This window comes from Puntigrus tetrazona, unplaced genomic scaffold (genome assembly GCF_018831695.1).
Source record: "Puntigrus tetrazona isolate hp1 unplaced genomic scaffold, ASM1883169v1 S000001111, whole genome shotgun sequence".
Classification (NCBI taxonomy): domain Eukaryota; kingdom Metazoa; phylum Chordata; class Actinopteri; order Cypriniformes; family Cyprinidae; genus Puntigrus; species Puntigrus tetrazona.
The window spans coordinates 1,296,693-1,312,695 of record NW_025048699.1 but is presented as its reverse complement, the minus strand read 5'-3'; the positions used below and the strand labels follow the sequence as shown (position 1 = coordinate 1,312,695).

The 16,003-nt window shown below is 36.3% G+C and overlaps 2 pseudogenes; both read right to left on the bottom strand.

Moving 5' to 3' along the window:
* Positions 1–3,201: 3,201 nt before the first annotated feature.
* On the bottom strand, positions 3,202–6,497 carry LOC122340961 (annotated as a pseudogene).
* Positions 6,498–11,130: 4,633 nt separating this feature from the next.
* LOC122340960 lies at positions 11,131–13,861 on the bottom strand (annotated as a pseudogene).
* Between the last annotated feature and the right edge of the window lie 2,142 nt (positions 13,862–16,003).

The window sequence follows — 16,003 nt, the reverse complement described above, 5'->3', positions numbered from 1 at the left end:
CAGAATCACTTTTTCAAATATCTGCAAATTAGAAGTTTTATTTTTTCTCATTAAAAAATTCTGTCAAACGTCCTCCATTGTCAGAACTGGAAACGGTTGCATTGCATGATTGTAATAATAAAGAGGCGGATTACTCAGCTATATGACATATTAAAAGAAAAATGTAAAGAAAGTTCTGAAACTAGAAGACAGGCATGGATGCAGGACATGAATTTGGAGATCTCACAGGACGACTGGGATACAGTTTGCCTAAATTCACAAACAAAAACATTGAACACGAGATTGAGACTCTTACAGTACAATTGGGTAATGAGAACTTATATAACCCCTGTAAAATTAAATAAATTTAACCCTAATATCCCAGATCTCTGTTTTAAATGCAGTAAATATCCTGGTACATTTTTTCACTGTGTATGGGAATGTGAGGAGGTACAGAAGTTTTGGGTTGGGGGTAACTCAATATATTTCTCAATTTACTTCCTCTAAAATCCCTTTATGTCCTTTACTATGTATATTGAATCTGTATGAAGATACCTGCTCCTTGTCACTAAAAGAGCAAAAACTTGTTGATATGTGTTTACTACAGGCCAGACGCTCTATTGCCTTATTATGGAAAAACACCAATTGCCCTTCTCTTGGTCTATGGCTGAAAAATGTAATTTCTTGTCTAGCTCTGGAGAAACTTACCTATATAATAAGGAAGAAATTGTCTGAATTTTCTGCTATCTGGGAGGTATTTTTGTTTTTATTAAAAATGGAAATATTGAAGAAGCATTAGATATGTGAAGTTTTGGACTGTATATATGTGTTTATTAATATTTATTTATTTATTTATTTGTTGTTGTTGTTGTTAGTTAGTTTGTTTTGTTTTTGTTTAATTGTATTTCCTGCCCGGTTAAACTCTGAAAAAGTCAATAAAAAGATGTTATACAAATGTCGGGAAAAGCACTATATAAATGTAACAAATTATTTCTAATGTTATCATTTACAAATGTCTGAAGAAAAACACATAATATAATAGCAGGCTACAGAAACACAATTAAGACTTTGAAAACTCTAATAAAACTGTTACACATACAGAAACCATGCTATATTTGAATACAAAAGTACTTAAAATGCTTTAAATATTGACGTACAGCTTAGATAAATGTGCATGATTTCCTGTTGTGAATTTGACTAGTATACCTTTTCCTAATTTCATTTTTCTTTGAACTACACCTCCCACAAACCCTAGTAATTCACCTTTAAGATCAACTCCATATATGGCACACTACATTACCCATATTCCCCCTGGTTGAGGTCTATAAATCGACCTCACTTCCTTCCTTTGTCCCCTTTTTGCCTTGGTGAGGTGTGGGTGTTTGAATGGGCACCCAACCATGTCCTTGAATCCTTTCCTTAGGATGTGTTAAGTTTGTTTAGTAATTTCACTTTAGATATTTAATCCTTATGTGGATTGAGTAAATAATGTTTATTGTAGTTGTTTGAGTTTAATTCTCTTTTTATATTGTTTGTAGTGACCGAAGAACCATCCTTTCCATTCTGTCTATCCTGTTATTCATCATGTTCATCGTGGTAGTCCTACACTATGTGACTCTGTTGACTGCATCGTATGCTGATTGCTAAAGATTTGATTCTTCTCATCAATGGAATAAAAGAAAGCAAAGGACTGGCGCTGCTTAGTGTTTTAATCAGACACGCCACCAAGTTTCTACAATTTTTAACGAACCTTGAATATTTAACATCTAATATTCAACATTTCCTGTGTTTGTACTGTAGAACAGGTCTGAAAACGTCTTATTTGTAACTAACCATGAAGCTAATTGGTCATGATATTGAAAATGACATTGAAAACTTATATTGAGTTTTCCCAAAGTATAAAAGAGTAAGCCATTTTTCACTCTCAAAAAAGAAAGGCACAAAGGGTCACATGGGCACTTCCTTTTCAAAGGTACACTTTTGTATCTATTAGGTCCTAATATGTACACTTTAAGTACTGACATGTAACTTTAAGGTACCAAAATGAATGCTTTGGGTACAAACATGTATCTTTTGAAAAGGTACCGTCCCAGTGACACATTTTGTACCTTTATTTTTAAGAGATACTGTTTAGAGAAATACTTTTTTGAGAGATACTTTGTTCAGATACTGGCTGCATTAAGTGTGAAGGACACCTGATACCCTATCAAGGGGCGCTTAACTGTATCTCCAATATTGCTGTTAAGAGTTTTATTTTTATTTTATTTAATTTTTATTTGGTTTTATAAGATTTTATTGTTACAATTGCCTTCCGTGAGGCTTTATTTGAAATGTTATGCAAAGCCTGTGGAAAACATGATTTATATCAACCTTTCTTTTATGCGGCGTTGGCATGTTCTCCCTAATTCTTGTGCTTTAAAAACGAATGTTCATGGACAGTAAACAGCAAGCAAGGATCTATTACTGTAATTGTGTGCACTGTTTCAGTCTAACTTTATACAATATCATTTTTCCTTCAGTTCTTGAGGTTTTTTTAATTAGGTACATTTTGTATGTATTGTTGTCTTATAATTTGTGACTGTTTATTTCTCTTCACTAAGCTAGTATTTATTTATACTATTTATTCATTGATAAAATCAGTATAACAAGTTAAACAAAAAAAAACCCCACAACAAATTCCAAGATCTCTTTGTATTCTACATATATACAATATTCTTAGTAAGAACTGATGATTTGATGATTTGAGACTGATGATTGACACAAAAGTGATATTTTTTCAAAATCTTTATTTCAAATCTTCAAACAAAGTAAACTTATCTCATCTATTATATATGTCTTTCCTATGTCTATCCTTATCTAATGTCTATTTATCCTATTCTATCTAATATATCATCATTATATACATCCAGCTTTTCCTATATTTCTATATTATGTCTATCTTCTTATCTGTTTTATCTTTTATCTACCTTGTATGTCTTATCTTATGTCTGTCTATATATCTTATCTATCATCATTATATATCTAGCTTATCCTATATGTCTATATTATGTCTATCCTGTCTTATATCTGTTTTATCTCTATCTACTGTATATACATTTCTTATATTTGTCTTATATGTCTATCCTATCCTATCTTATCTATCATCATTATATATCTAGCTTATCCTATATGTCTATATTATGTCTATCCTGTCTTATATCTGTTTTATCTCTATCTACTGTATATACATTTCTTATATTTGTCTTATATGTCTATCCTATCTTATCTTATGTCTAACTTATCTTATATGTCTACGTAACTATGGTATCTATTTATCTATCTCATCTATATATAATTTCTATTAAACAGCTCTGGGCTGAGGACCGGAACAGCCCTGAATATTTCCATCAGGGTACATTTCTCCACTTCTGTGATTTTCTGGGGGCTGGAAGCAGCACTGGTTTCCTGTCACACTGAACCAGTCGTGGAGACTGAGGTTCTTCAGCTCAATCCGCTGCTTCGGGTCAAGCTGCAGACAGCCACAAATAATATCGCAGCATTCTGTGCAGATAAAAGAAAGATTATTACCTCAAATTTACATGGAATGTTTATTTTGTATGCTTCAGATGTATACATGTCCTTTGCTGAAGATCTCACCTTTTGATAAGCCATCTTTGGTCCAGGTGTTACTGCGGATCTTTTCCAGGTCATGTGTCTTTGGAAATCCCCACACAGCAAGGCAAACAAGACGATCCCCAAAGACCACACTGTGGCTGGTTCTCCGTGGTACTGGCCGCTCATCAGGTATTCAGGAGGGCAGTACTCTCTTGTGCCTGGAGAAGAGATTTTGTTCCCATTAACGCTGAATTTTAACTATATATTCAGTATTGTGCAAGAAATAATTGGATGCTCTTTGATTCACGACAGTGGATCCCATTTCTGTATACTTCATGAGAGAGAGCTTGATTCACCCAGAGTCTGGGGTGAGCGGCCCTCAACTCATCACTTAAGAGGTCATACATACCAGCAAAGGATGTGTACGCCGCATCGGTGAGAAAATCACCGCACCCAAAGTCAATCAATTTGACTCTGAGTGTGTCGGGTTGATGAGGATGTTTTCCATCTTAATATCCCTGTGCAACACTCCCGTCTGCAGCAGGTCTGGGCTGCGAATGTTACCTGCTGCATGATGACCCGTGCCACGTCTTCTTTAAGGGTCACCACTTGCCGGAGGAGAAACCAGTTCAGTTCCTCACAGGGCATGGGCCGCTCCATCACCAACATGTAGTGGTCAGCCTCCACCTGCCAGTCCAGAAGCTGGATGATTTCCTTCACCGTAGGGCCTTCGTTTGCCAGAATCAACAGAGCGACCTCCAGAGGAAGAGGCTCGGAACAGCCGTCCTAGAAGAAAGACAGTTGTTATGATGGTTAGGCGGGTAAAGGACTTAATTCCTGGACAAACCGTTAACAATTGAAAACGGTGACTGAGAGAAGAAACAGCGAGAGCACAGCCGACTTACAATGACGATGAACCTGTTGTTCCAGTTGGAGACAAACTTTATCACCACCTAATCAAAAAACAAGAAAAGAAAGATTTAAAAATTATTTGTGAGCAGAGTTCACACCATTTCAGTGGTGAGACAGAGAAATAATAGTTATATATATATATAATAGTAATATATAATAGTAATGCATATTGATACCTGTAGGCCATCATCCAAACGAGTCGCTGCATAAACGGTACCAAAGCCTCCTTCACCCAGCTGACTGCCGATTTCATAACAGCATGAATTTATGTCTGTTAGAAGATAATTAAAAGATGCAGATACAATCAGTCAATCAGTGACAGGATATACTTTATCTAAAAACTTTTCTCATTTATACATCAATTAATATACTACACTGAATAGATGCCCTTAAATATTCAAGTAAATTTAGCGATCATTGTGAATTATAAAATATATGTAAAATGTATATGTTGGATTACTGTATGTTAAGTTAGCAAACTGACCAATAAATCTTGACTCATCCTGCGGCTGGCTTGACTGAGGTGGCACAGTGTACTCTGTCTGAGAGACTCTAGCTTCAGGAGCATCAACACTACAGTCAGACATGTCACAGCAAGTTGAAAGGAAGTCATCGGTACTGTCGGACATGAGAGAGACTGAAGCTTGGGAGAAGTAATTGCTACAGCTGGACATGGCAGACACTGTATCCTGGAAGATGTCATCACTACTGTCGGATGTGGCACACAAAAAAGCTTCAGGGATGCAGTCACTACAGCTGGGATGCACTGTCACTGAAGGAAGTCTTCACTACAGCTGGACGTGGAACTGACTGTAGACTGAAGAAGAAGTCTTCACTACAGCTGGACGTGGAACAGACTGTAGACTGAAGGAAGTCTTCACTACAGCTGGACGTGGAACAGACTGTAGACTGAAGGAAGTCTTCACTACAGCTGGACGTGGAACAGACTGTAGACTGAAGGAAGTCTTCACTACAGCTGGACGTGGAACAGACTATAGACTGAAGGAAGTCTTCACTACAGCTGGACGTGGAACAGACTATAGACTGAAGGACGTCTTCACTACAGCTGGGCGTGTCACTGACTGTAGACTGAAGGACGTCTTCACTACAGCTGGATGTCACTGTAGGCTGAAGGTCAGCTGGGCGTGGAACAGACTGTGTTTCGTGGATGTCATCACTAAAGTCAGGTGCAACTGGAGTTTGGATGGAGTCCAACGTAACACTGTTGAGAGCACGGAGGACATCGGCACTCCATTCAGACAAATCACCAAGTAAATCTTGAAAGTCATCACTCCAGTCATCATCATCGACTTGAGTTTGACCGGTGATTGGTCCTTCCAGTGTTAGGTCTTCGCTCTGGTCATTATCGACTTCAAGGAGACCACTCATAGGTTCCTCTTGTGACAGGTCTTCACTCCAGTCATCATCGGCTTCTCCGTCTAAAGGGAGGAATAATATGAACCAAATGATTGTTTCATTCAGATAATATTAAAAATGTAATAAATATATTAATGGATTCCCATATTAGGCCTACTGCAACTGAGCTTAAATGATGAAAGAAGTTTTTGGACTCATTGCTTTCTATATTTCTTTTTTTGTTGTTGCTCAAATATCATTTCTGACATTCGAATATTACTTGGTAATTCACAGATTACTATGTAAATTTATGACTAGATCCTTTCAGACATTAAATTGATTTAAACCTCATCTAATATTCACCTCGTGATGTAAGGAATTTCAGCTTTTGTGTAAAAACATGATAAACGTGAACTTGTGACAACTGTTTAATGTACTTTTTTTGTTGAATGTATTTTAATCTAGATGACAAGTGGCAGAACATGTAATAAAGTTTGTTATTCTCATAAAATTGAAATGAATTTACCATCACAACTCCTCAGAGGTGGTACATCACTCTGGTCTGTATTTTCCTCTTCATCTGAAGGGTTGTTGGTGACTTTTTCCCTCTCTCTCAGGAGTAAAGCAATTACTCCGAGTAAAGAAAAAAGTACCATTTTAAAAGAAATGTATATTTATATATTTAGTGCTGGATGCAAGAAGTGCAAAATTATAAACACTAGAAAGCAAGGAGCAAACTATTCAACTATCAACGAATCGCAAGTGATTTTTTAATGTCACTCAAAACGATCTTTTTCAAACATGCACTGTGATGTCACAAAACAAAGAACGTTCTAAAAGTTCGCGCAGATGGTTCTTGTTGATTGGTCCATTTTGAGTTGTAGGCGGGGCTTCTGTGTAGCCGGAATAATAGTTCGCGTGTCTTGTAATGTACTTTTTGAAAGCGAAATAAAACAGATTTGTTCGGGAAAGGATCAAATCGTGCTGTTTGTTTGCTGAATCAGTTCTATTAATCTTGCACATCAAGTCGTTTACAGGTAAGAATGATCTAATATTGGCATGTAACGTATTTTTCGCTATAGGCTAATCTGCAATGTAAATGTATGATAGCGTTCAAATCTCTCATAATTTGAGTCTGATGAGTCTTGGCATTGTCATCCTGGAATATGATCATGAGAACGTCTGTCCACATAGTTATTTGAGAAATTATTGTCCGTCATGGTCGTTTCAGTTAGGGTTAAAAATTGTTGCAAAACTTACCACATTAAACAATATTGCAATAATGATACAGTTTTAAAATCTTAACTATTTGCTAATTTAAATCTAGGTGGCCAGGCAGTGCACACACACACACACACACACACACACACACACACACACACACACACACACACAAAACCTAAAATCTAAATTATTCAGCCCCATAGAATTGTAAAACACCTTAAATGTCGGGAAAAATATATCTTTCAGTCAATTCCACTTCCTCCTCCTCCTGCATTTTTTGTAAGAATAAGAAAGCTCCTTTCTAATTTTATTTGGAGTAACAGGAAGCCAAGATTAAGACTTTCTCTCCTATATTTGCCCTATGAGAGGGGGGGGGGCTCCAACTACCAAATTTCCTATGGTATTATTGGGCTGCTCAACTGAGAGCTGCAATGTACTGGTTTTCTAAGGACACAGATTTACCATGGGTGCAGGTAGAAGAGTTTGCTGCAAAAGGCCTGTCACTTGCTAGCTTTTTGTATTCAGCACCACTTAAAGAGTTAGAAAAAAAAAGAACAGGCAACCCATTTGTAAAAAATACTATTACAATTTGGTATGAAGCCCATAAATATCTGGGAGACCTTCCAGTACTTTCCTGCTTTTCTCCTATTCGGGGTAATGACTATTTTGGTCCAGGCAAAAGGGATTTGGGGTTTAAATTGTGGATGAATGAATAAGGGTGTGGCGATGTTGTCAAATTTATATGAAGATGATCTCTTATTATCTTTTAATAATAAAATTCCATATTCCCCAGAATCACTTTTTCAAATATCTGCAAATTAGAAGTTTTATTTTTTCTCATTAAAAAAATTCTGTCAAACGTCCTCCATTGTCAGAACTGGAAACGGTTGCATTGCATGATTGTAATAATAAAGGGCGGATTACTCAGCTATATGACATATTAAAAGAAAAATGTAAAGAAAGTTCTGAAACTAGAAGACAGGCATGGATGCAGGACATGAATTTGGAGATCTCACAGGACGACTGGGATACAGTTTGCCTAAATTCACAAACAAAAACATTGAACACGAGATTGAGACTCTTACAGTACAATTGGGTAATGAGAACTTATATAACCCCTGTAAAATTAAATAAATTTAACCCTAATATCCCAGATCTCTGTTTTAAATGCAGTAAATATCCTGGTACATTTTTTCACTGTGTATGGGAATGTGAGGAGGTACAGAAGTTTTGGGTTGGGGTAACTCAATATATTTCTCAATTTACTTCCTCTAAAATCCCTTTATGTCCTTTACTATGTATATTGAATCTGTATGAAGATACCTGCTCCTTGTCACTAAAAGAGCAAAAACTTGTTGATATGTGTTTACTACAGGCCAGACGCTCTATTGCCTTATTATGGAAAAACACCAATTGCCCTTCTCTTGGTCTATGGCTGAAAAATGTAATTTCTTGTCTAGCTCTGGAGAAACTTACCTATATAATAAGGAAGAAATTGTCTGAATTTTCTGCTATCTGGGAGGTATTTTTGTTTTTTATTAAAAATGGAAATATTGAAGAAGCATTAGATATGTGAAGTTTTGGACTGTATATATGTGTTTATTAATATTTATTTATTTATTTATTTGTTGTTGTTGTTGTTAGTTAGTTTGTTTTGTTTTTGTTTAATTGTATTTCCTGCCCGGGTTAAACTCTGAAAAAGTCAATAAAAAGATGTTATACAAATGTCGGGAAAAGCACTATATAAATGTAACAAATTATTTCTAATGTTATCATTTACAAATGTCTGAAGAAAAACACATAATATAATAGCAGGCTACAGAAACACAATTAAGACTTTGAAAACTCTAATAAAACTGTTACACATACAGAAACCATGCTATATTTGAATACAAAAGTACTTAAAATGCTTTAAATATTGACGTACAGCTTAGATAAATGTGCATGATTTCCTGTTGTGAATTTGACTAGTATACCTTTTTCCTAATTTCATTTTTCTTTGAACTACACCTCCCACAAACCCTAGTAATTCACCTTTAAGATCAACTCCATATATGGCACACTACATTACCCATATTCCCCCTGGTTGAGGTCTATAAATCGACCTCACTTCCTTCCTTTGTCCCCTTTTTGCCTTGGTGAGGTGTGGGTGTTTGAATGGGCACCCAACCATGTCCTTGAATCCTTTCCTTAGGATGTGTTAAGTTTGTTTGGTAATTTCACTTTAGATATTTAATCCTTATGTGGATTGAGTAAATAATGTTTATTGTAGTTGTTTGAGTTTAATTCTCTTTTTATATTGTTTGTAGTGACCGAAGAACCATCCTTTCCATTCTGTCTATCCTGTTATTCATCATGTTCATCGTGGTAGTCCTACACTATGTGACTCTGTTGACTGCATCGTATGCTGATTGCTAAAGATTTGATTCTTCTCATCAATGGAATAAAAGAAAGCAAAGGACTGGCGCTGCTTAGTGTTTTAATCAGACACGCCACCAAGTTTCTACAATTTTTAACGAACCTTGAATATTTAACATCTAATATTCAACATTTCCTGTGTTTGTACTGTAGAACAGGTCTGAAAACGTCTTATTTGTAACTAACCATGAAGCTAATTGGTCATGATATTGAAAATGACATTGAAAACTTATATTGAGTTTTCCCAAAGTATAAAAGAGTAAGCCATTTTTCACTCTCAAAAAAAAGGCACAAAAGGGTCACATGGGCACTTCCTTTTCAAAAGGTACACTTTTGTATCTATTAGGTCCAAATATGTACACTTTAAGTACTGACATGTAACTTTAAGGTACCAAAATGAATGCTTTGGGTACAAACATGTATCTTTTGAAAAGGTACCGTCCCAGTGACACATTTTGTACCTTTATTTTTAAGAGATACTGTTTAGAGAAATACTTTTTGAGAGATACTTTGTTCAGATACTGGCTGCATTAAGTGTGAAGGACACCTGATACCCTATCAAGGGGCGCTTAACTGTATCTCCAATATTGCTGTTAAGAGTTTTATTTTTATTTTATTTAATTTTTATTTGGTTTTATAAGATTTATTGTTACAATTGCCTTCCGTGAGGCTTTATTTGAAATGTTATGCAAAGCCTGTGGAAAACATGATTTATATCAACCTTTCTTTTATGCGGCGTTGGCATGTTCTCCTAATTCTTGTGCTTTAAAAACGAATGTTCATGGACAGTAAACAGCAAGCAAGGATCTATTACTGTAATTGTGTGCACTGTTTCAGTCTAACTTTATACAATATATCATTTTTCCTTCAGTTCTTGAGGTTTTTTTAATTAGGTACATTTTGTATGTATTGTTGTCTTATAATTTGTGACTGTTTATTTCTCTTCACTAAGCTAGTATTTATTTATACTATTTATTCATTGATAAAATCAGTATAACAAGTTAAACAAAAAAAAACCCACAACAAATTCCAAGATCTCTTTGTATTCTACATATATACAATATTCTTAGTAAGAACTGATGATTTGATGATTTGAGACTGATGATTGACACAAAAGTGATATTTTTTCAAAATCTTTATTTCAAATCTTCAAACAAAGTAAACTTATCTCATCTATTATATATGTCTTTCCTATGTCTATCCTATTTATCTACCTTATACTAATGTATATCTTATTTTATCCTATATCTATCCTATTTAACTTATGTCTGTCTTATTCTACCTTGTTTATCTTATCAATGTCTATTTATCCTATTCTATCTAATATATCATCATTATATACATCTACCTTTTCCTATATTTCTATATTATGTCTATCCTGTCTTATATCTGTTTTATCTTTATCTACCGTGTATGTATTTCTTATATTTCTCTTATATGTCTATCCTATCCTATCTTATCTATCATCATTATATATCTAGCTTATCCTATATGTCTATATTATGTCTATCCTGTCTTATATCTATCTTATCTCTATCTACTGTATATACATTTCTTATATTTGTCTTATATGTCTATCCTATCTTATCTTATGTCTAACTTATCTTATATGTCTACGTAACTATGGTATCTATTTATCTATCTCATCTATATATAATTTCTATTAAACAGCTCTGGGCTGAGGACCGGAACAGCCCTGAATATTTCCATCAGGGTACATTTCTCCACTTCTGTGATTTTCTGGGGCTGGAAGCAGCACTGGTTTCCTGTCACACTGAACCAGTCGTGGAGACTGAGGTTCTTCAGCTCAATCCGCTGCTTCGGGTCAAGCTGCAGACAGCCACAAATAATATCGCAGCATTCTGTGCAGATAAAAGAAAAAGATTATTACCTCAAATTTACATGGAATGTTTATTTTGTATGCTTCAGATGTATACATGTCCTTTGCTGAAGATCTCACCTTTTGATAAGCCATCTTTGGTCCAGGTGTTACTGCGGATCTTTTCCAGGTCATGTGTCTTTGGGAAATCCCCACACAGCAAGGCAAACAAGACGATCCCCAAAGACCACACTGTGGCTGGTTCTCCGTGGTACTGGCCGCTCATCAGGTATTCAGGAGGGCAGTACTCTCTTGTGCCTGGAGAAGAGATTTTGTTCCCATTAACGCTGAATTTTAACTATATATTCAGTATTGTGCAAGAAATAATTGGATGCTCTTTGATTCACGACAGTGGATCCCATTTCTGTATACTTCATGAGAGAGAGCTTGATTCACCCAGAGTCTGGGGTGAACGGCCCTCAACTCATCACTTAAGAGGTCATACATACCAGCAAAGGATGTGTACGCCGCATCGGTGAGAAAATCACCGCACCCAAAGTCAATCAATTTGACTCTGAGTGTGTGCGGGTTGATGAGGATGTTTTCCATCTTAATATCCCTGTGCAACACTCCCGTCTGCAGCAGGTCTGGGCTGCGAATGTTACCTGCTGCATGATGACCCGTGCCACGTCTTCTTTAAGGGTCACCACTTGCCGGAGGAGAAACCAGTTCAGTTCCTCACAGGGCATGGGCCGCTCCATCACCAACATGTAGTGGTCAGCCTCCACCTGCCAGTCCAGAAGCTGGATGATTTCCTTCACCGTAGGGCCTTCGTTTGCCAGAATCAACAGAGCGACCTCCAGAGGAAGAGGCTCGGAACAGCCGTCCTAGAAGAAAGACAGTTGTTATGATGGTTAGACGGGTAAAGGACTTAATTCCTGGACAAACCGTTAACAATTGAAAACGGTGACTGAGAGAAGAAACAGCGAGAGCACAGCCGGCTTACAATGACGATGAACCTGTTGTTCCAGTTGGAGACAAACTTTATCACCACCTAATCAAAAAACAAGAAAAGAAAGATTTAAAAATTATTTGTGAGCAGAGTTCACACCATTTCAGTGGTGAGACAGAGAAATAATAGTTATATATAATATAATAGTAATGCATATTGATACCTATTGATACCTGTAGGCCATCATCCAAACGAGTCGCTGCATAAACGGTACCAAAGCCTCCTTCACCCAGCTGACTGCCGATTTCATAACAGCATGAATTTATGTCTGTTAGAAGATAATTAAAAGATGCAGATACAATCAGTCAATCAGTGACAGGATATACTTTATCTAAAAACTTTTCTCATTTATACATCAATTAATATACTACACTGAATAGATGCCCTTAAATATTCAAGTAAATTTAGCGATCATTGTGAATTATAAAATATATGTAAAATGTATATGTTGGATTACTGTATGTTAAGTTAGCAAACTGACCAATAAATCTTGACTCATCCTGCGGCTGGCTTGACTGAGGTGGCACAGTGTACTCTGTCTGAGAGACTCTAGCTTCAGGAGCATCAACACTACAGTCAGACATGTCACAGCAAGTTGAAAGGAAGTCATCGGTACTGTCGGACATGAGAGAGACTGAAGCTTGGGAGAAGTAATTGCTACAGCTGGACATGGCAGACACTGTATCCTGGAAGATGTCATCACTACTGTCGGATGTGGCACACAAAAAAGCTTCAGGGATGCAGTCACTACAGCTGGACGTGTCACTGACTGTAGGCTGAAGGAAGTCTTCACTACAGCTGGACGTGTCACTGACTGTAGACTGAAGGAAGTCTTCACTACAGCTGGACGTGGAACAGACTGTAGACTGAAGGAAGTCTTCACTACAGCTGGACGTGTCACTGACTGTAGACTGAAGGAAGTCTTCACTACAGCTGGACGTGGAACAGACTGTAGACTGAAGGAAGTCTTCACTACAGCTGGATGTGGAACAGACTGTAGACTGAAGGAAGTCCTCACTACAGCTGGACGTGGAACAGACTGTAGACTGAAGGAAGTCTTCACTACAGCTGGACGTGGAACAGACTGTAGACTGAAGGAAGTCTTCACTACAGCTGGACGTGGAACAGACTGTAGACTGAAGGAAGTCTTCACTACAGCTGGACGTGGAACAGACTATAGACTGAAGGACTACAGCTTCACTACAGCTGGACGTGTCACTGACTGTAGACTGAAGGACGTCTTCACTACAGCTGGACGTGGAACAGACTGTAGACTGAAGGACGTCTTCACTACAGCTGGACGTGTCACTGACTGTAGTTTCGTGGATGTCATCACTAAAGTCAGGTGCAACTGGAGTTTGGATGGAGTCCAACGTAACACTGTTGAGAGCACGGAGGACATCGGCACTCCATTCAGACAAATCACCAAGTAAATCTTGAAAGTCATCACTCCAGTCATCATCATCGACTTGAGTTTGACCGGTGATTGGTCCTTCCAGTGTTAGGTCTTCGCTCTGGTCATTATCGACTTCAAGGAGACCACTCATAGGTTCCTCTTGTGACAGGTCTTCACTCCAGTCATCATCGGCTTCTCCGTCTAAAGGGAGGAATAATATGAACCAAATGATTGTTTCATTCAGATAATATTAAAAATGTAATAAATATATTAATGGATTCCCATATTAGGCCTACTGCAACTGAGCTTAAATGATGAAAGAAGTTTTTGGACTCATTGCTTTCTATATTTCTTTTTTTGTTGTTGCTCAAATATCATTTACGGCATTCGAATATTACTTGGTAATTCACAGATTACTATGTAAATTTATGACTAGATCCTTTCAGACATTAAATTGATTTAAACCTCATCTAATATTCACCTCGTGATGTAAGGAATTTCAGCTTTTGTGTAAAAACATGATAAACGTGAACTTGTGACAACTGTTTAATGTACTTTTTTTGTTGAATGTATTTTAATCTAGATGACAAGTGGCAGAACATGTAATAAAGTTTGTTATTCTCATAAAATTGAAATGAATTTACCATCACAACTCCTCAGAGGTGGTACATCACTCTGGTCTGTATTTTCCTCTTCATCTGAAGGGTTGTTGGTGACTTTTTCCTCTCTCTCAGGAGTAAAGCAATTACTCCGAGTAAAGAAAAAAAGTACCATTTTAAAAGAAATGTATATTTATATATTTAGTGCTGGATGCAAGAAGTGCAAAATTATAAACACTAGAAAGCAAGGAGCAAACTATTCAACTATCAACGAATCGCAAGTGATTTTTAATGTCACTCAAAACGATCTTTTCAAAACATGCACTGTGATGTCACAAAACAAAGAACGTTCTAAAAGTTCGCGCAGATGGTTCTTGTTGATTGGTCCATTTTGAGTTGTAGGCGGGGCTTCTGTGTAGCCGGAATAATAGTTCGCGTGTCTTGTAATGTACTTTTTGAAAGCGAAATAAAACAGATTTGTTCGGGAAAGGATCAAATCGTGCTGTTTGTTTGCTGAATCAGTTCTATTAATCTTGCACATCAAGTCGTTTACAGGTAAGAATGATCTAATATTGGCATGTAACGTATTTTTCGCTATAGGCTAATCTGCAATGTAAATGTATGATAGCGTTCAAATCTCTCATAATTTGAGTCTGATGAGTCTTGGCATTGTCATCCTGGAATATGATCATGAGAACGTCTGTCCACATAGTTATTTGAGAAATTATTGTCCGTCATGGTCGTTTCAGTTAGGGTTAAAAATTGTTGCAAAACTTACCACATTAAACAATATTGCAATAATGATACAGTTTTAAAATCTTAACTATTTGCTAATTTAAATCCAGGTGGCCAGGCAGTGCACACACACACACACACACACACACACACACACACACACACACACACACACACAAACAAACCTAAAATCTAAATCATTCAGCCCCATAGAATTGTAAAACACCTTAAATGTCGGGAAAAGCTCTATATAAATGTAACAAATTATTTTTAATGTTATCATTTACAAATGTCTGAAGACAAACACATAATATACACTGATAAAAATGTTTCGCTTGATTTACTTAAAAAATATGATGATTTTTTGCATAATTTTATATCGTAGTTGAAACAAGACTAGTCTTTGTACAAACTACATAATTTTACGATTTGTTTAAATAAAATTTGCTTATAAAGTTAACTTAATTTAGCATTTCTCTAATCATTTTTTTGTGTGTGTGATCTACATGACTTTAATAGCTTTAAATGTGTATTTTTGATTGATTCCAATGAAACTTTTACATTTCCACATTGCAAATTTCAAGTTAGATCTACTCCAATTTTCTAATTAGTAACAGAGTATTCTATTAAAAGTATGAATGTAAATAGTTTATTTTTTAGTACCATTTACTATTTCACCATTGGTACTTCAATGCAATACCAGTAAAATGTACTCAAATATTAAAATTTAGTTAACATAAACTGACATTTTGGCCATCTCAAAGTGAATCTGGGTCTGTCACATTAAGACACTAAAGGAAAGCTCATTAAGTGAAGGTTGACATGCTTTATTTTCTCAATTTTAGGAATATGCTTAAAATATTTCCCCTTAATTCACTTGATACATCACAAGAAATGCATGCCGTGGCCATCTAAATGGACTTCTGTCTCAACGTACTGTACCAATTAAATTACTTTCT